Source organism: Aethalodelphis obliquidens, unplaced genomic scaffold (assembly GCF_003676395.1).
Source record: "Aethalodelphis obliquidens isolate GAN/ISIS:26980383/991018 unplaced genomic scaffold, ASM367639v1 scaffold6, whole genome shotgun sequence".
Taxonomy (NCBI): domain Eukaryota; kingdom Metazoa; phylum Chordata; class Mammalia; order Artiodactyla; family Delphinidae; genus Aethalodelphis; species Aethalodelphis obliquidens.
In genome coordinates, this window is record NW_020837950.1 from 18,753,680 (window position 1) to 18,771,430 (window position 17,751).

Genomic DNA, 17,751 nt, shown 5'->3' on the forward strand with positions numbered 1-17,751 from the left:
AATGGATTTCAGCCCCTGTACCAAGAGTCCTGACTAATACATTCCAATAACACGTGACAATAAAGATTCTTGAAGTTTAAGAAATATGGAATCTGAAATTTGTTTAGGAAGAGTAGAAAATGACCAAGGGATTAATGAAAGATTATCTTAACTTCAACATTCTTCCATTTAAAATTTTTATATTTTATTTAGGAAATGACGAGGAAACTTTGTAAGAAGCTGGCATGACATAGTGCAGATATTAACTATTTTTTTCTTTTCTTTTTTTTTTCTTGTGACAACACTAATCCACAGTTACAGAAAAGGATTCAACATTACATTAAAGTTCATCAGAAAAGACTACTTGGACATTAGTGATGTGTCCCATGTTTGTAGTGAGGAAGTTGACAGACATATGTCATGTGTGTGACATGGTGTAATGGAAAGATTATGGGTTTTGTAATCATATTAATCCATTACTACCTATTTAGTTGAAATTTTTGTTTATATGTAGTCATTATGATATGTGTCAGTTATCACAACAGGTTACCTAGCTGTGATTTTTACCCCTATTTCAAAGATAAGGAAACCAAGACTCTTAACAATGAAATAGTTAATTTAACATCTCAGAGCTAGACTATTTGGGAGTAAATACTCAAATTCAGGTTTGGCAGACACAATACTCAAGCTGGTTTTCAGTTCTTTGTTTTTTAAGGTTTTCTTCTTTATTGATCTACATCCCGTGGAAAAAAATGTGTCATTCTGATACTGATAAATATACAGGACTGGCCAATCAAATGGAGCGTGTCATTTAGAGGTCTTGAGTTAAGACAAGACAGCAGTTGACCAAAAAGAGGCATTTTTTGAAACTCAAATCAGTAATACTGAGAGTCCCTAAAGAAAAGTTTGTCTGCTACACAACTTTATGTAACTTTTATACCTTTGTGTGAACTAGACAATACCGTAAAGAAACATTACCAGGACAATTTCAAAATAAAAGAACACACACTTCATTTTGAAAGCTACCATTAAAGTTATATTTTCTTGTTTTTATCATGCTTTATTTAATCTCAACAGTCATTACTTTCATAAAACTTTATAGAAATACAGAAAAAAATGTTTTTTTCTAAATTAAACACATTAATGGTTTTTTTCTTATTGAATATAACACTAAATTTCCATAAAAATTGTCAAAAACCTCTTCCCCTTAATGTATAATACAATGGCACTATGACAGACCATATCTTACCACCATATATGTAAACTCCTTAGGAAATTGTAACTTCCATACCATAGGGAATCATATATAGATTTATGGGTTCTTGAAATTTTAAATAGCTTTACAATGGCAATAATATGTTGCCTAAATAATGCCAGGAATATATTTTAATCTTCAAAACCATCCTATAAAACACTGTCCCACCAAAACATCAAGGTCAAAGATGAAATAATATATGTCAAGATATTTTAGCTAAAAAGATGAGTAATAGATTAAAACTTCAAATCAGGCATGATAATATTAATGAAGCACTAAAATTCATGAATCAAAATCAAAATGTTCTGTGGGTAAAATATAGAAACCATAACATCAGTTACTACATTAGTTAATACATATAAATAAATATGTCTATAAGAATCATAAGCCATGAAAATGTGGAGAAATTTCCTGTGTTTCAAAGTTTTATGGTTGTAAGTAGATAAATGCATTTAAATGTTCCTTTTAAAACCCAAGTGAGGCTCTTATTCTTAATTATACATTAAGAAATTGTACTTTCTTGTTAACTTCTTATACAAATTATACCGGCATAATTTTGAAGAGCAGCAATATGTTCAATACAAAAATCCTGGTGGAGAATTTATGGTTTTGGAAATTGGTTTCACTTGAGCCATCAATAATTATCACGTGAGGTATATCTTGCACAATACTGCTCTGTCTCTGTTTCCTAAGTGGTAAAACAAATTATAGGAAGATGTTAGAGGCAAGATATCTTTTTTTTTTTAGCGTCTTTATTGGAGCATAATTGCTTTACAATGTTGCGTTAGTTTCTGCTGTATAACAAAGTGAATCAGCTATATGTATACATATATCTCCATATCCCCTTCCTTTTGCATCTCCATCCTACCCTCCATATCCCACCCCTCTAAGTGGTCACAAAGAACCAAGCTGATCTCCCCATGCTATGCAGCTGCTTCCCACTAGCTATCTATTTTACATTTGATAGTGTATATATGCTAATGCTACTCTCTCACGTCATCCCAGTTTACCCTTCCTCCCACCCCGTGTCCTCAAATCCATTCTCTACATCTGTGTCTTTATTCCTGTCCTGTCCCTAGGTTCATTAGAATGATTTTTGGTTTTTTTTTTTTAGATTCTGTATATATGTGTTAGCATACGGTATTTGTTTTTCTCTTTATGACATATATCACTCTGTATGACAGACTATGTTCATCTACCTCAGTATAAATAACTTTATTTCATTTCTTTTTAAGGCTGAGTAATATTCCATTATATATATGTGCCACATCTTCTTTATCCACTTATCTGTTGATAGACACTCAGGTTGCTTCCATGTCCTGGCTACTGTAAATAGTGCTGCAATGAACACAGTGGTATATTACTCTTTTGGAATTATGGTTTTCTCAGGGTATATGTCCTGTAGTGGGATTTCTGGATCATATGGTAGTTCTTTTTTTGTTTTTTAAGGAACTTCCATACTGTTCTCTATAGTGGCTGTACCAATTAACATTCCCACCAACAGCATAGGAAGGTTGCCTTTTCTCCACACCCTCTCCAACATTTATCATTTGTAGATTTTTTTGAGGTTGGACATTCTGACCAGTGTGAGATGATAACTAACTGAAGTTTTGATTTTCATTTCTCTAATGATTAGTGATGTTGAGTATCCTTTCATGTGTTTGTTGGCAATTTGTATATCTTCTTTGGAGAAATGTCTATTTAGGTCTTCTGCCCATTTTTAGATTGGGTTGTATTTTTTTTTTTTTTTTTTTTGATATTGAGCTGCATGAGCTGTTTGTATATTTTAGAGATTAATCCTTTGTCAGTTTCTTTGTCTGCAAACATTTTCTCCCATTCTGAGGGTTGCCTTTTCATCTTGTTTATGGTTTCCTTTGCTGTGCAAAAGCTTTTAAATTTCATTAGGTCCCATTTGTTTATTTTTGGTTTTATTTCCGTTTCTCTAGGAGGTGGGTCAAAAAGGATCTTGCTGTGATTTATGTCATAGAGTGTTCTGCTTATGTTTTCCTCTAAGAGTTTTGCAGTGTCTTGCCTTATATTTTGGTCTTTAATCCATTTTGGGTTTATTTCTGTATACAGTGTTAAGGAGTGTTCCAATTTCATTCTTTTACATGTAGCTGTCCAATTTTCCCAGCACCACTTATTGGAGAGGCTGTGTTTTCTCCATTGTATATTCTTGACTCCTTTATCAAAGATAAGTTGACCATATGTGCATGGGTTTATCTCTGGCTTTCTATCCTTTTCCATTGATCTGTATTTCTGTTGTTGTGCCAGTACCATACTGTCTTGATTACTGTAGCTTTGTAGTATAGTCTGAAGTCAGAGAGCCTGATTCCTCCAGCTCTGTTTTCTTTCTCAAGATTGCTTTGGCTATTTGGGGTCTTTGTTTTCCCATACAAATTGTGAAATTTTTTTTTCGAGTTCTGTGACAAATGCCACTGGTAATTTGGTAGGGATTGCATTGAATCTGTAGATTGCTTTGTGTTGTATAGTCATTTTTACAATGTTGATTCTTCCAATCCAAGAACATGGTATATCTCTCTATCTGTTTGTATCGTCTTTAATTTCATTCATCAGTGTCTTATCGTTTTCTTCATACAGGTCTTTTGTCTCCTTAGGTAGGTTTATTCCTAGGTATTTTATTCTTTTCATTGCAGTGGTAAATGGGAGTGTTTCCTTAATTTCTCTTTCAGATTTTTCTCATTATTGTATATGAATGCAAGAGATTTCTATGCATTAATTCTGTATTTTGCTACTTTACCAAATTCATTGATTAGCTCTAGTAATTTTCTGGTAGCATCTTTAGGATTCTCTATGTATAGTATGATTTCATCTGCAAACAGTGACAGTTTTACTTCTTCTTTTCTTATTTGGATTTCTTTTATTTCTTTTTTTCTCTTATTGCTGTGGTTAAAACTTCCAAAACTATGTTGAGTAATAGTGATGAGCATGGGAAACCTTGTTTTGTTCCAGATCTTAGTAGAAATGGTTTCAGTTTTTCACCACTGAGAACAATGCTGGCTGTGGGTTTGTCATATATGGCATTATTACTTTGAGGTAGGTTCCCTCTATGCCTACTTTCTGGAGAGTTTTTATCATAAATGAGGGTTGAATTTTGTTGAAAGCTTTTTCTGTGTCCATTGAGATTATCATATGGTTTTTAGTACTTCAGTTTGTTAATATTGTGTATCAGATTGATTGTTTTTCATATATTGAAGAATTCTTGCATTCCTGAGATAAGCCTTACTTGATCATGGTGTATGATACTTTTAATGTGCTGTTGGATTCTGTTTGCTAGTTTTTGTTTTGTTTTGTTTTGTTTTGTTTTTGTGGGACGTGGGCCTCTCACTATTGTGGCCTCTCGCATTGTGGAGCACAGGCTCTGGACATGCAGGCTCAGCGGCCATGGCTCAAGGACCCAGCCGCTCTGTGACATGTGGGATATTCCCAGACCGGGGCATGAACCCATGTCCCCTGCATCAGCAGGCAAACTCTCAACCACTGCACCACCAGGGAAGCCCTGTTTGCTAGTATTTTGTTGAGGATTTTTACATGTATATTCATCAGTGATATTGGTCTGTAGTTTTCTTTTTTTTTTGACATCTTTGTCTCGTTTTGGTGTCATGGTGATGGTGGCCTCCTGGAATGAGTTTGGGAATATTCCTCCTTCTGCTATATTTTGGAAGAATTTGAGAAGGATAGGTGTTAGCTCTTCTCTAAATGTTCCATAGAATTCACCTGTGAAGCCATCTGGTCCTGGGCTTTTGTTTGTTGGAAGACTTTTAATCACAGTTTTAATTTCAGCGCTTGTGACTTGTCTGTTTATATTTTCTATTTCTTCCTGGTTCAGTCTCAGAAGGTTGTGCTTTTCTAAGAATTTTTCCATTTCTTCCAGGTTGTCCATTTTATTGGCATATAGTTGCTTGTAGTAATCTCGTATGATCCTTTGTATTTCTACAATGTCAGTTGTTACTTCTCCTTTTTCTCTTCTAATTCTGTTGATATGAGTCTTCTTCCTTTTTACTTGATGAGTCTGGCTAATGGTTTATCAATTTTGTTTATCTTCTTAAAGAACCAGCTTTTAGTTTTATTGATTTTTGCTATTGTTTCCTTTATTTCTTTTTGATTTATTTCTGATGAGCAAGATATCTTTAAGAAATTTTCTGAAATATGTGTTTACTCCTCTGGAATAATCAGGGACAAATTGTAGATCTTCATAATAGTGAGGTAACCATTTGTTTTCTTTGCCTTTCTTAAATGAGTGCTATTAGTTTTGATATTTTCAATTATAGAATCCCCCATTTGAAAGCACACACCAAGTATCCACATGGCAGTACCTACAAGTGAGTTCATACTGCATGGAGACTGATAAGCAAGGCTTTATTTGGAATATGACTTTCTTGGAAACATCACCTTTCTGTATCCATATTTCTCACTCTAGCTTTTGTTGAAAACTTTACAACCGTGTCTTCTGTGTAAGGCCAAAGAATTCCATTAAAGTTGAAGTAGAAGCCTTTATCCCTATTGCATTCATTGGCTGAAATCAGCACCAGCTGGAATTTTTTATGGTCTGTTCTTCTACAAACCAACATATTGGGGTCATTTCTGCTTTTTTCTGTCAGTTGCATATGATGGAAAATGTCAATTTGTGATGACCAGCAACTCCAAAAAGTGGCATGGACAACTAATTTAAGCTGACACATGTGGCTCCTATTCACTTTGATGGTTTCATATATGCCCAGACATAATGTGCCTTCCAGAAATGCTGAAGGTGCTCTCTTTTAACCTTTGTGAGAACATTTTACCTCCTGGCTTTGATGGCTTATTATAGTTTCAGCCATTTTTGAAATTTCAAGATATGTTATATTCTGACAATTATATATATATATATATATGTGTATATATATATATATATATACATATATATATACACACACACACACACACACATACTGATATTTTAATCTGAATATTATTTTTGGAAAATATGAAGTTCTCCTCATTCTATTTTTAATGTCCATTTTTGGATTCTAAAATCTGGCATAGAAATGAAAGAAACTAAATTTATAGAATTACTTAAATGGTTTTTCTAACACAAGAGACATAGCAAAATTTGATCATAATTGCCTTCCACCTCTTAATAATTGTTTTTTAATCAGATGAAAGTCCAATTTCAAAGTGATGTTGATGATAACTTTCTTTCTTTCTTTCGAATTTTTCAATGTTATTTTATATATTTTTTTTATACAGCAGGTTCTTATTAGTTATCTATTTTATACACATTAGTGTATATATGTCAATCCCAATCTCCCAATTCATCCCACCACCACTCCCCCTGCCACTTCCCCCTCTTGGTGTCCATATGTTTGTCCTCTACATCTGTGTCTCTATTTCTGCCCTGCAAACTGGTTCATCTGTACCATTTTTCTAGGTTCCACATATATGTGTTAATATATGATATTTGTTTTTCTCTTTCTGACTTACTTCACTGTGTATGACAGTCTCTAGATCGATCCACATCTCTAAAAATGACCCAGTTTCATTCCTTTATATGGCTGAGTAATATTCCATTGTATATATGTACTTCATCTTCTTTATCCATTTGTCTGTCAATGGACATTTAAGTTGCTTCCATGACCTGGCTACTGTAAATAGTGCCACAATGAATATTGGGGTGCATGTGCCTTTTTGAATTATGGTTTTCTCTGGGTATATGCTCAGTAGTGGGATTGCTGGGTTATATGGTAATTCTATTTTTAGTTTTTTAAGGAACCACCATACTGTTCTACATAGTGGCCGTACTGTATCAATTTAATTCCCACCAACAGTGCAAGAGGGTTCCCTTTTATCCACACCCTCTCCAGCATTTGTTGTTTGTTGATTTTCTTATGTTGTCCATTCTAACTGGTGTGAGGTGATAACTCATTGTAGTTTTGATTTGCATTTCTCTAATAATTAGTGATGTTGAGCAGCTTTTCAAGTGCTTTTTGGCCATCTGTATGTCTTCTTTGGATAACTAACTTTCATTCTAGTAATATAAGTTACATGATGGGCTGAAAGTAAATTCTGTTTAATGACATATTTAATGTTTCAGCAGTAAGCTTTCAACTTTGCCAATTCTTTTTTTAGCAGATATGTTGTACTTTTATTCTAGTGATTTTTACAGATGTTTTTAAACACTTGTCTAAATGTATTATAGAATAGTTGTCCCATCCACTCCACAAAATAACACTTTTGTCAACTAGCTTGAACGCAGTACAATGTTATCAACTTTAGAATATGTGGGGTTTTTCTTTTTTAATTTTGTATTCTCAGTTTTAATTTCCAATACAGTAAATGTCAATAGAAATATCCCACATAAACAACAACTTTTTGATGCCTTCTCTATATTTTAAGGGTGTGAAGAGATCCTGAGACCAAACACTATGGGACCCACTGACATATCTATTTGTAAAACTGAAACAAAAGTCTCACAAGAGAACAGTTACCCATCTGTTAGGTGATACACCCAGTTTTCTCCTTTATTCTTTTCTATTTCATCCTATAACAAATTCTGGTCATGCCCATGAATGGCTCATTAGCTACAGCTTGAAAACATTCAAGTAAAGCATGAGGGTAGTATAATGTCTTTGTGGGCACTTTTTACTTAAATTAAACATGGTTATTGTTGGAGAAAGAATTATCTAAGGTCACATTGCCCCTGAGGATCAGGTTCTCACTTCTAAACTGAGTTGGATATACTGTGAAGTTAATGAAGCTTGGCTTTATGGCCCCTCATGTACACAGGCCCATTCTAGGGTCCTGTACCTATTTTTTATGGGTAATTTGGAATTCTTCTTTTTAAAGATGGCCACCCAATTTGTACAAGCTTCAGGCCTCACCAAACCTAGATCCATGCCTGCTTCTAAACCATTTTTATCCCAGTATATAAGCTGGATTGTTTTAAAATAAATGCTTTGCTTTCCTAACTAAAAACAATGGTAGCAATTAGAAACACAGCTGTTGTTTGCATCAGGTCCCTTTAAAGAAACCCACACGAGTTACTTATCTCAAGAGAAAGGGATTTGATTCTAAGAATACATGTGCCCTGGAACTTGGTAACCATCCAGAACAAGTCTGTCCCTTTTTCCCTTAGCAGCCCTATAGACTCTCTGGTTCTTTCTTTCTTTTTTTTTTTATAATAGATCTTTACTGGAGTATAATTGCTTCATAATACTGTGTTAGTTTCTGTTGTACAACAAAGTGAATCAGCCATATACAGAATGTGTGTTTTTAAACAATGATTCTAACTGCATTACAGAAGAGCAGTCACAACCTACCCCTCAAATAACACTTTTCTCTACATAGCAAGTTGGTTGCATTCTTATAAACATCTTTATTTCAGTCATTTTTATTTATTTATTTATTTTTGTGGTACTCGGGCCTCTCACTGCTGTGGCCCCTCCCGTTGTGGAGCACAGGCTCTGGATGCCAGAGTCCATGGCTCACGGGCCCAGCCGCTCCGCAGCATGTGGGATCTTCCCGGACCGGGGCACGAACCCGTGTCCCCTGCATCGGCAGGTGGACTCTCAACCACTGCGCCACCAGGGAAGCCCTCATTAATTTTTAAACATTTAAATTCATTTAAAAAAGCAATCACATCAATGATAATCACAGTTGTGTTGATTAATATTTTAAGAAATGAAGATTTTTATGTTAATTTTTAATAAAAATACAATATCTGAAATGTAGAATTCTATTCCTCTGGCTCCTTTATTTTTTTTTTTCACCTTTTCTAATTCTTGATATGGGGTTTTTCCTTCATTAAATTCAATATGGGAAATATCAGTATCTACTGAAGAATGGAAATTATTATCTCATTAAAAAATATAGATAGACACCATGTAAGGTGAACAACAACAATGAAAACACATAGTGGAAACCCAAAAGTGTAGGCTACTTATAATATAATTGAGGATACAAGGCAGTATTTTCTTCTTCTGCAAAATGGTATGAACAATTTCACATGTGTAGAGGGAAATTTCTCAGAAATTCAAATCAAAAATGATATACTGAGAAACACCTATTATCTCTTTCCTTTATAATCTATCAGGTTATAACTTGTGAAATATCAACCTCAAAGTAAAATCAAATAAAGAACAGTCATAAAATTCTACCTAGTATAACCAATTTTCATTAATGCAGTGGACTGTGATAAATGAAATTTGGGGGAAAAAACCTCTTTTCTTAAACGTCCACAGCTCATTTACCTCTTCCATGATAAAGTCAGGAAGGCTTATGTGGATATAGAAAAGTAAGGAAAGAAAGGAGATATAGAGAACATGGAACTCTACATGTAGAAATAAGACTAAGAGGTTAGGTGTCTAGGCAAGATCTAATTCATGTTCCCTGTTCTAGTCAGTGTCCCTTGCCCCTTGCCTTTGTGTGTGTGTGTGTGTGTGTGAGAGAGAGAGAGAGAGAGAGAGAGAGAGAGAGAGAGAGAGAGAGAGAAGGGAATTTCTAAATTCCACTATTGCTATTTTCTTTTGAGGTTTATTTTTGCAGGCTGTCTCTCCAGGTTGCCTCCATCAAAGACTGTCACATTTGAGTATGCCCTTAGTCAGGTTGTGATTAGAAGTCAGACTTTATGGACTTCTCTCTGTGGTCTTGTAATTGCCTACATGAGAACAATCACTCAAATCAGCTAGAACAATCACCTTTATCAGTTGGAAACCATTTTTTAATTTAAATGAACACATCAGTTTAAACACATTTATTTGAACAGTTATTTCTGTTGGAAAGAAATCATGTGTTATCCCAAAATGTCTTGAATAGAAGAATGGGATGCATAGTTTTAGGACCAGAATGTGTGGAGATAATTAGAAGAAATGCCTTGTTCCCTTTATGTTGCTAAGTGAAATGATGTGAAAAATCAATAGTTGGTGACCCCTTTGAGGAAAATCTTCAAATCCCAGCCTGTCAAATATTGTTTAGCATACTTGCAGCCTTTTATCCTTCATAATAAACAGAATGAAAATCTATTTTGGATTTACTAAATAGATTTTATTTTCTTAACAAAAAGCAGAAATCCACCGACGACACCAAGTAACTCCAGATCAGTGTTTTTACCTGATTCACCTTTTGCAAATTCAGCAATACCAGCAATTATGGTCAGTGACACAAATAGGCTTCATAACACAAAGTGCATGACTGGTTAGTCTAGAATATGATTTAAAGGGACATAAAGGATTTTGATGAATAAGAACTTGTAATTTAATAGCATTACAGATACCTCCTTTGATCTTAAAAACATACACCAAAGGAAAATGAAGAAACCATATTACTTAAATCTTCTCTGTGATGTTTCATACACCCTAAATATGAGAAAAAAAAAATGGAAAGGCTAAAAGGATAAAATTAAAACACTAGATCCTTTGTACTCCCTGTAAATATATCTCTTTTCAGAATATACAAAACTGCCTTCAGTTCATTAAATTACTGAGTAATGCACTTTAGACACTTGTTAAATAAGCTCAAATAATCAACTGGGATTATATTTATCAAACTAGTCCCTTAGTTTTAAGCTCTAAGTTTTCTGGAAATTGTCAGACCCTGGGAAGAGTGCCAATGGCTTATTATCTTTGAATCCTAGATAATTTCTGAAGATTGAAAGATATTCAATTAATGCTTCTCGAATGAATCAAATAAAACTATGATTACAAACACATACACAATCATACAAGACACAATTAATTCACTATTCTTGGGTGGATCCCTGAACGCATAGTTACAGCAACTCACCGGAATGATAAACTAGGGAACAGGAAAGGTCTTATATGTACCCTTGATCAAGAATTTTTTTTTTTTTCTTTTTTGCAGTACGTGGGCCTCTTACTGTTGTGGCCTCTCCCGTTGTGGAGCACAGGCTCTGGACGTGCAGGCTCAGCAGCCATGGCTCACGGGCCCAGCCGCTCTGCGGCATGTGGGATCTTCCCGGACCAGGGCACGAACCCATGTCCCCTGCATCGGCAGACGGACTCTCAACCACTGCGCCACCAGGGAAGCCCAAGAAATACTTTTTAAAAGACATTCTAATATCTTCTCTTCAACTCAATTTTCCATTTGGTGCTTAATCAGTATATGCTTCTTTGATGAATATGTTATACTAAGCAATCAGGTGACAAAGAGTATTAAATATTCTTCTAGACTTTGCAAATACCAATGAGGCAGAAGAGAAAAGTTGCTATATGAATTTGCAGTGTTCAAGTTAAAATGAAGTTAAGCATTTATGTTGCATTAATATTACAAGTCATCCTATTCAAATAAAATAACTATACTATAAACTCTATTTTGCTAATGCACTTTAGAGAAATAAAGACAAAATGGGGTGAGAAATTTTATTCTCATCTATTACAAAATTGTCTCATAAAAAATAATTTGCAAAAGAATAGTCATTTAGGAGAACTGAACTAAGAGACTCATTTTAACTATCTTTGTGCCAACATAGAAATAAATATTTTTGTAGCACAAGGTGCATACTGGATGTTAAATGGGTTTTCATTAAATTGTGCTGAAATCACAGTTTCTCCTTCTCAATTTTGTCTTTATTTCTTTGAAGTTATAATAGGCTTCAGAAACACATGTAACTAGAATATCAGTTTAATTTTGTTCAATGCAGCACACATTTTAAAAGAATACCAGGGCTTCCCTGGTGGTGCAGTGGTTGAGAATCCACCTGCCAATGCAGGGGACACAGGTTCGTGCCCCAGTCCGGGAAGATCCCACATGCCGCGGAGCAGCTAGGCCCATGAGCCATGGCCACTGAGCCTGCACGTCCGGAGCCAGTGCTCCGCAACGGGAGACACCAAAAAAGGGAGAGCCCCAAACACAAAAAAAAAAAAAAAAAAAAAAGAATACCAACACACAACTCATTGGTTAGATAAATTCCCATTCTTAACTCCCTTCTTCCTTGACAATTTTAATGCAGAGCATGAAAATAAAATATTTTAAGATAAGAATAGGGATGTACCATGACTCTGGCCAATGAAATCTAAGTGGAACTCTATTGTGGGCATGGTAGGAAAGCTTTAGACTCCTTAATAAATAAAAGGGGGAGATTCTCATCTTCTTCATGCCTTGAACATAAAGTAATACCTGGATCTATGGCAATGACATTACTGATAGGACTAAGAAAATGTAGGGATGCTGAATGAATACCAGCAAAAGTCTATTCCAGATGACTTGTTAATTACACAAGCGCTCTATATAAGTTGCTATAATATCATCAAACATTAATTACATTTGTCAGTTATTATTTAGTTTATCAATTCATTCTCATATCTGTTTACTAAATTCAGTTTTTAGTAAAAATGGGAAGATGACGAGTATGGTTAAGTTATTCATTTTTTTTCTCAAGAAATGTTATTAAGTGCTGCTTTTATTTGCCAAGTCTGTTCCAGGCCTGATGATGGATGAGACAAAAATGAATATATATAAGACACTGTTATTTTAATAATATATAAACATTTGCAGACACTGACATATATTATCTAACAAAATGAAGTGTTTTTTTGTTTGTTTGTTTGTTTTGTGGTACGTGGGCCTCTCACTGTTGTGGCCTCTCCCATTGCAGAGCACAGGCTCTGGACGCGCAGGCTCAGCAGCCATGGCTCACGGGCTCAGCTGCTCCGCGGCATGTGGGATCTTCCCCGACCGGGACATGAACCCGTGTCCCCTGCATCAGCAGGTGGACTCTCAACCACTGCGCCACCAGGGAAGCCCCCAAATGAAGTTTTAAATGCCAGAAAGTATAATTATTACACATAATTTGCTCTAACAAAAAATGTATTAAAACCAGAAATCAATACAAATCAATAACCATGAGATGTAAAAACTTGAAAACATTTTAATAATAAGCTAAATATCATTTAAACCAGAAAGGAAAAACAAAATTAATTTTTGGATAGTTTAGACATTAAAGAAAGTTAAAATATTACATATTAAAATTCATGATACATGGCCAAAGCTCTATTCAGATAAAATTTGTAGCTTTACATATGATATCATTAAGCCAAGATTAGTAGGATTAATGTTAGAAACATTTAAGTTAAGAGATTAGTAAATCTCTTAACTTATTAATTAGGATACAGGGAAATGAAGATAAATGCATAAAATATATAAATTAGGGGGAGAACCTGAAAATAAAAACTGTAAATTAAATAAACAAATGTATGGGTTGGATTTTTAAGAAACAAAACATACACATACACACATTCAAACACAAAAATAACTTCATATGGAATGAGAAGATGCATTTAACCACAATACTGAAGAAAAAAATAACATTTTAACAAAATACTATGTAAAAGTTATTTTAATTAATTTGAAATTTTTGAAGTAATTACTGATAATTTGAATACAAAACACTAAAGTTGATATGGAGATGTCAAATATGAACATGTATAGGACAAAACCATTGAAGAAAGAGCAAATCTTTCTAAAATGCTAAGCCCAGAGAGCTTTACAAACATTTACATCAAACATCCAACATTCATGGTACACATAAATTACAATTAAAGTTTCAAAAAATAAATATATTATGAGAGATAAATATATGATGTAAAGTTTTAGTTATAAATAATAAATTCATTTATGTTAATTTAGCAAATAAGCATCTAATGCCAAACATCGTTCCTCTAGTTTGATGCATATCAATAAAAAAACTCAATAAAAATAACTACAAGATATAGAGAGGTACTTTTTATTAAAAATAACTGGCAAATATTTTATAAAAGCAATTCTCATTAATGATGAAATGAATGCAAACTCAGTTAAAAAATGAGATATTTTCATTTCACAGGTAAGCATCTGAGTACAGTACATTCCCTATGTACAAACGAATTCCTTTCCAAGAGTGTGTTCATAAGTCCAATTTGTTTGTAAGCCCAACAAAGTTAACCTAGGTACCCAACTAACACAATTGGGTATATAGTACTCTACTGTAATAGGTTTATAATAATTTTCACACAAATAATACATTAAAAAAATACAAAAAATAAAGAAAACATTTTTAATCTTATAGTACAGTACCTTGAAAAGCACAGTAGTACATTACAACTGCTGGCATCCAGAGGCTGGCATCAAGTGAACAGGCAAGAAGAGTTACCGATGGAGGACGGAGAGGAGGTGAGAGATGGCAGAGCTGAAGGATCATCAGCAATAGGAGATGGAGGGCAAGCTGCAATTTCACTCACACCTGATGTTGATGGCACAGGTTCTGGTTCCTTGCTTGATTAAATTCTATCTACTCTGGAAAAAATGATTCAGTGACGTCTGGGTAGTAGCTCTTTTTTTCTCATTATAGATGACATGGTAGCATTGGATTGCTACATCACTGCTGCTTTTACACTTGCTTCCAGACATTGTGGGCTTGAAATAGAGACACTGTACTACTGTACTCTATACAGTACTGTACAGTAAAGTACACAAAAGCACAACTACTTGTAGAGGATGCACGCACGTGACAATGTACGCCAGACACGTGAACTAACTTATAAGATTTGATGTGCAAATGCACGTTTGCATCTTTGAAAGTTCACAACTTGAAGGTTCATATGTAGGGGACTTACTGTATATCATCACTTTTCAATGTTTCCTTCACCATTAATTCAAATTTCTCATCCCCAGGCCCGTATATTCAACCTCCACCCTACATTCTGCACTTAAAAGTTCAGACACCTCAAACTCAGCAGGTATGTATGAAACTCATACTGTTTTCTTCTGAAGGTCTTCTGAGTTCCCGACCTCAGGTAAGAACACATTCCATGCAAAAGTAATCATTAGGATTTATTCTGAATGTATTACACTGACTCCGATCCTTGTATTATAAGAATAACTATTTTCACTTCCTAAGTATCTCTTAAATTTATCTTCCTTTCCATTAAAACCAACCTGAAAAGCCAGTATTATTTCTTATCCACACTACTGCTTTTGTTTCCTAATCTTTTCTCTTGAATCCAAACTGGTTCCCCCTTCAAACCACTCATTCCACAGTACACAGAAATGTCCTTTTTAAATGGAAAACTCATCATGACACCTTTCTGTTTAAAGCCCTAACATGGCTTCTAATTGCTTTTTGGATGACAAGCAAAATATTTAACAGGATTTACAAAGCTCTGGGCCTTGGCTTGATTCCAGCCCCCATGGAAACCATTCCTCTGCCCCTCCCACTCATCTCTGTGCTGCAGACAAAATGATCCCTGATCACAGAAGACTGTGCTGTGCTGAGCCCTTGTTCCCTTCAATGTTGAAGCATTGCACAACCCCTTATTGGGGTAAAGGCAACCAAAGAAAAGAAAAAGTATCAAGACACATGAGGGTTATTGGCTTTGAAGGAAGGACTAGAAAATAAAGGTCAACATTACTGTAGACACATTTCATCTTTTTTTGCATATTTCCAAGGCCAAACTTGTAGTTGTTCTTAATGAACACTGTTCTGTAATTAACAGTAATGTCAAATATCACCTGTCACAGGGGGTAAAACCTACCCAATTATGGTACTATTATTTAGCTTAACTTGGTATAGACATTATATAATTTTATATAATTTTATATAAAATTATATCTGATGTTACTATTTCTATGTGAAATAGATAACACATGTTAAAATAAAATTGAATTATTAAATTAACTGAAGATGGTAAATCCTCAAATTTGAACAGCAAGTTGTTCTCGGCTAGTCTTAAAAATCAATAGACATAATGTTGCTAAAAGTACATACTGCTAAAAAATAACTGATGGAATATTTATAATAATTTTACATTTCTTTGTCAACGTTCTACACTTAAGGGTAAGAGGTATTTTGCTAGAGCTAAAAAGGAAAATTGATCTTATTGTTTCCCAATCTTTCCATCTGGGAGTGGATTTGATGGTGGGAGGAGAAAGGGGGACATTTGGATAGAGTAGAATAGTGTCTCTTTCCTTGAAAACATGGTTGGTCACTATTGTAATCTGGTTGTGCAGGAGTCAATCACTTTTCTTGTTCATTATTAATTTTGAAGTAGGTGAGAATGCAGCTATTAACGTATTTACAGGCTCTAACTGCTTGATTTTACTAGAGTCTCTCAGGCTGTCAGTTCTTCTGTCATGCTAAATGACACTAGAATATGTCAAGTTACATTTCATGAGAAGAGGCAAATGTTTTTCATTTCCTGCTTTTCCATCCAAGACTTCCTGGAAATTAGAGTTATTAGTTCACTGCCCATTTCTTGTCTCAACAACTTTTAAGAGATTTTATCCTCCAGGTTAGGTTGAATACATTATTAATATGAAGTTTTTACAGAAAGGTCAAGGCCATCACAAAAGCATGTACTAGAAACAATGCTTAAAGAACTTGAGAGTGTAGGCAATTCCATGCTGTTGCAGAATAAAAGTGGATCTCCAGTCTTACTCTTTGGCGATGACAGAATTCTCGATCAGTAACAAAATCCTGACCTTTGTCTTTCTTCTCTGGTATCTCCTCACCCATTCTCTTTTCAAGTCTTGCCTCACATTCTTTCTCGAGAAAACCTCTAACATTCTCCAGTGAAAGAAATTTCACTCTTGACCTTTTCTTATTTCCTGATAAATAGAGCAATTCCTCATATTTGGGCCACATTACTATGCATATTTTCTTCTCAAATTCTTGGACTCAGAAAGAATAAGCATTTCCAAGAATGAGATTTAATGCAAGTGACTGGGTTTTATTCTGTCTTCCCACCAATGAAAGTTATTCTTCATGTGAATAAGCACAGCTTCAGTGACATACTTTTTTTTTTAATGAGTTGACTAACCCATACTGAGTAGGGATTTTTCTCCTTTTCAGATTGTTTTAGTTTAGTTTAGTTTAATACCCTTCCCACTGTTATTTTTTGAGGTGAATTTGGATCTCTTCTTCCTCACTTAAAGCCTGGCTGGATTACAAGAGATAGAACAGAGACTAACAAATACTTCTCTCTCTTTGTTACTCAGCAGAACTAATAACTGATCCATTGAACTAACTCAGATACTCATATTTTGATTTGAAACTTTCTTTCTAATGGAAGAGGCAAAGAAGAAGAGGATAGTGCCCTTTGTGAATGTTCTCAAATACTCCTTTCATCAGACCAAAGACCTCCACCCCCCCAAAAAAAACACCCTCATATAGGTATATATTTTCTCTTTTTTAAAAAGAAAAGTAAATAACCCAACATGTCATAAAACAATATGTTTCAGATGTTGTGACAAATAGAACGATGCTTACTAATTATCTATATCTCTTTAAATCTACTTCACTTATTTTTCATAATTCTATTAGAAGAAGCAAATAACTGTGCACCAAAGTACTATCAATAAGATGAAGAAGTTATCTGAATTTACAAACTCTAACAATATTTTCCCTCCATCTTTTAGTCTATGTATTAGACCTTTCTAAGTGCAAGGATCCAGAACTCCTTGGAGAAGGAAGGAAGGAAAGAAGGAAGGAAGGAAGGAAGGAAGGAAGGAAGGAAGGAAGGAAGGAA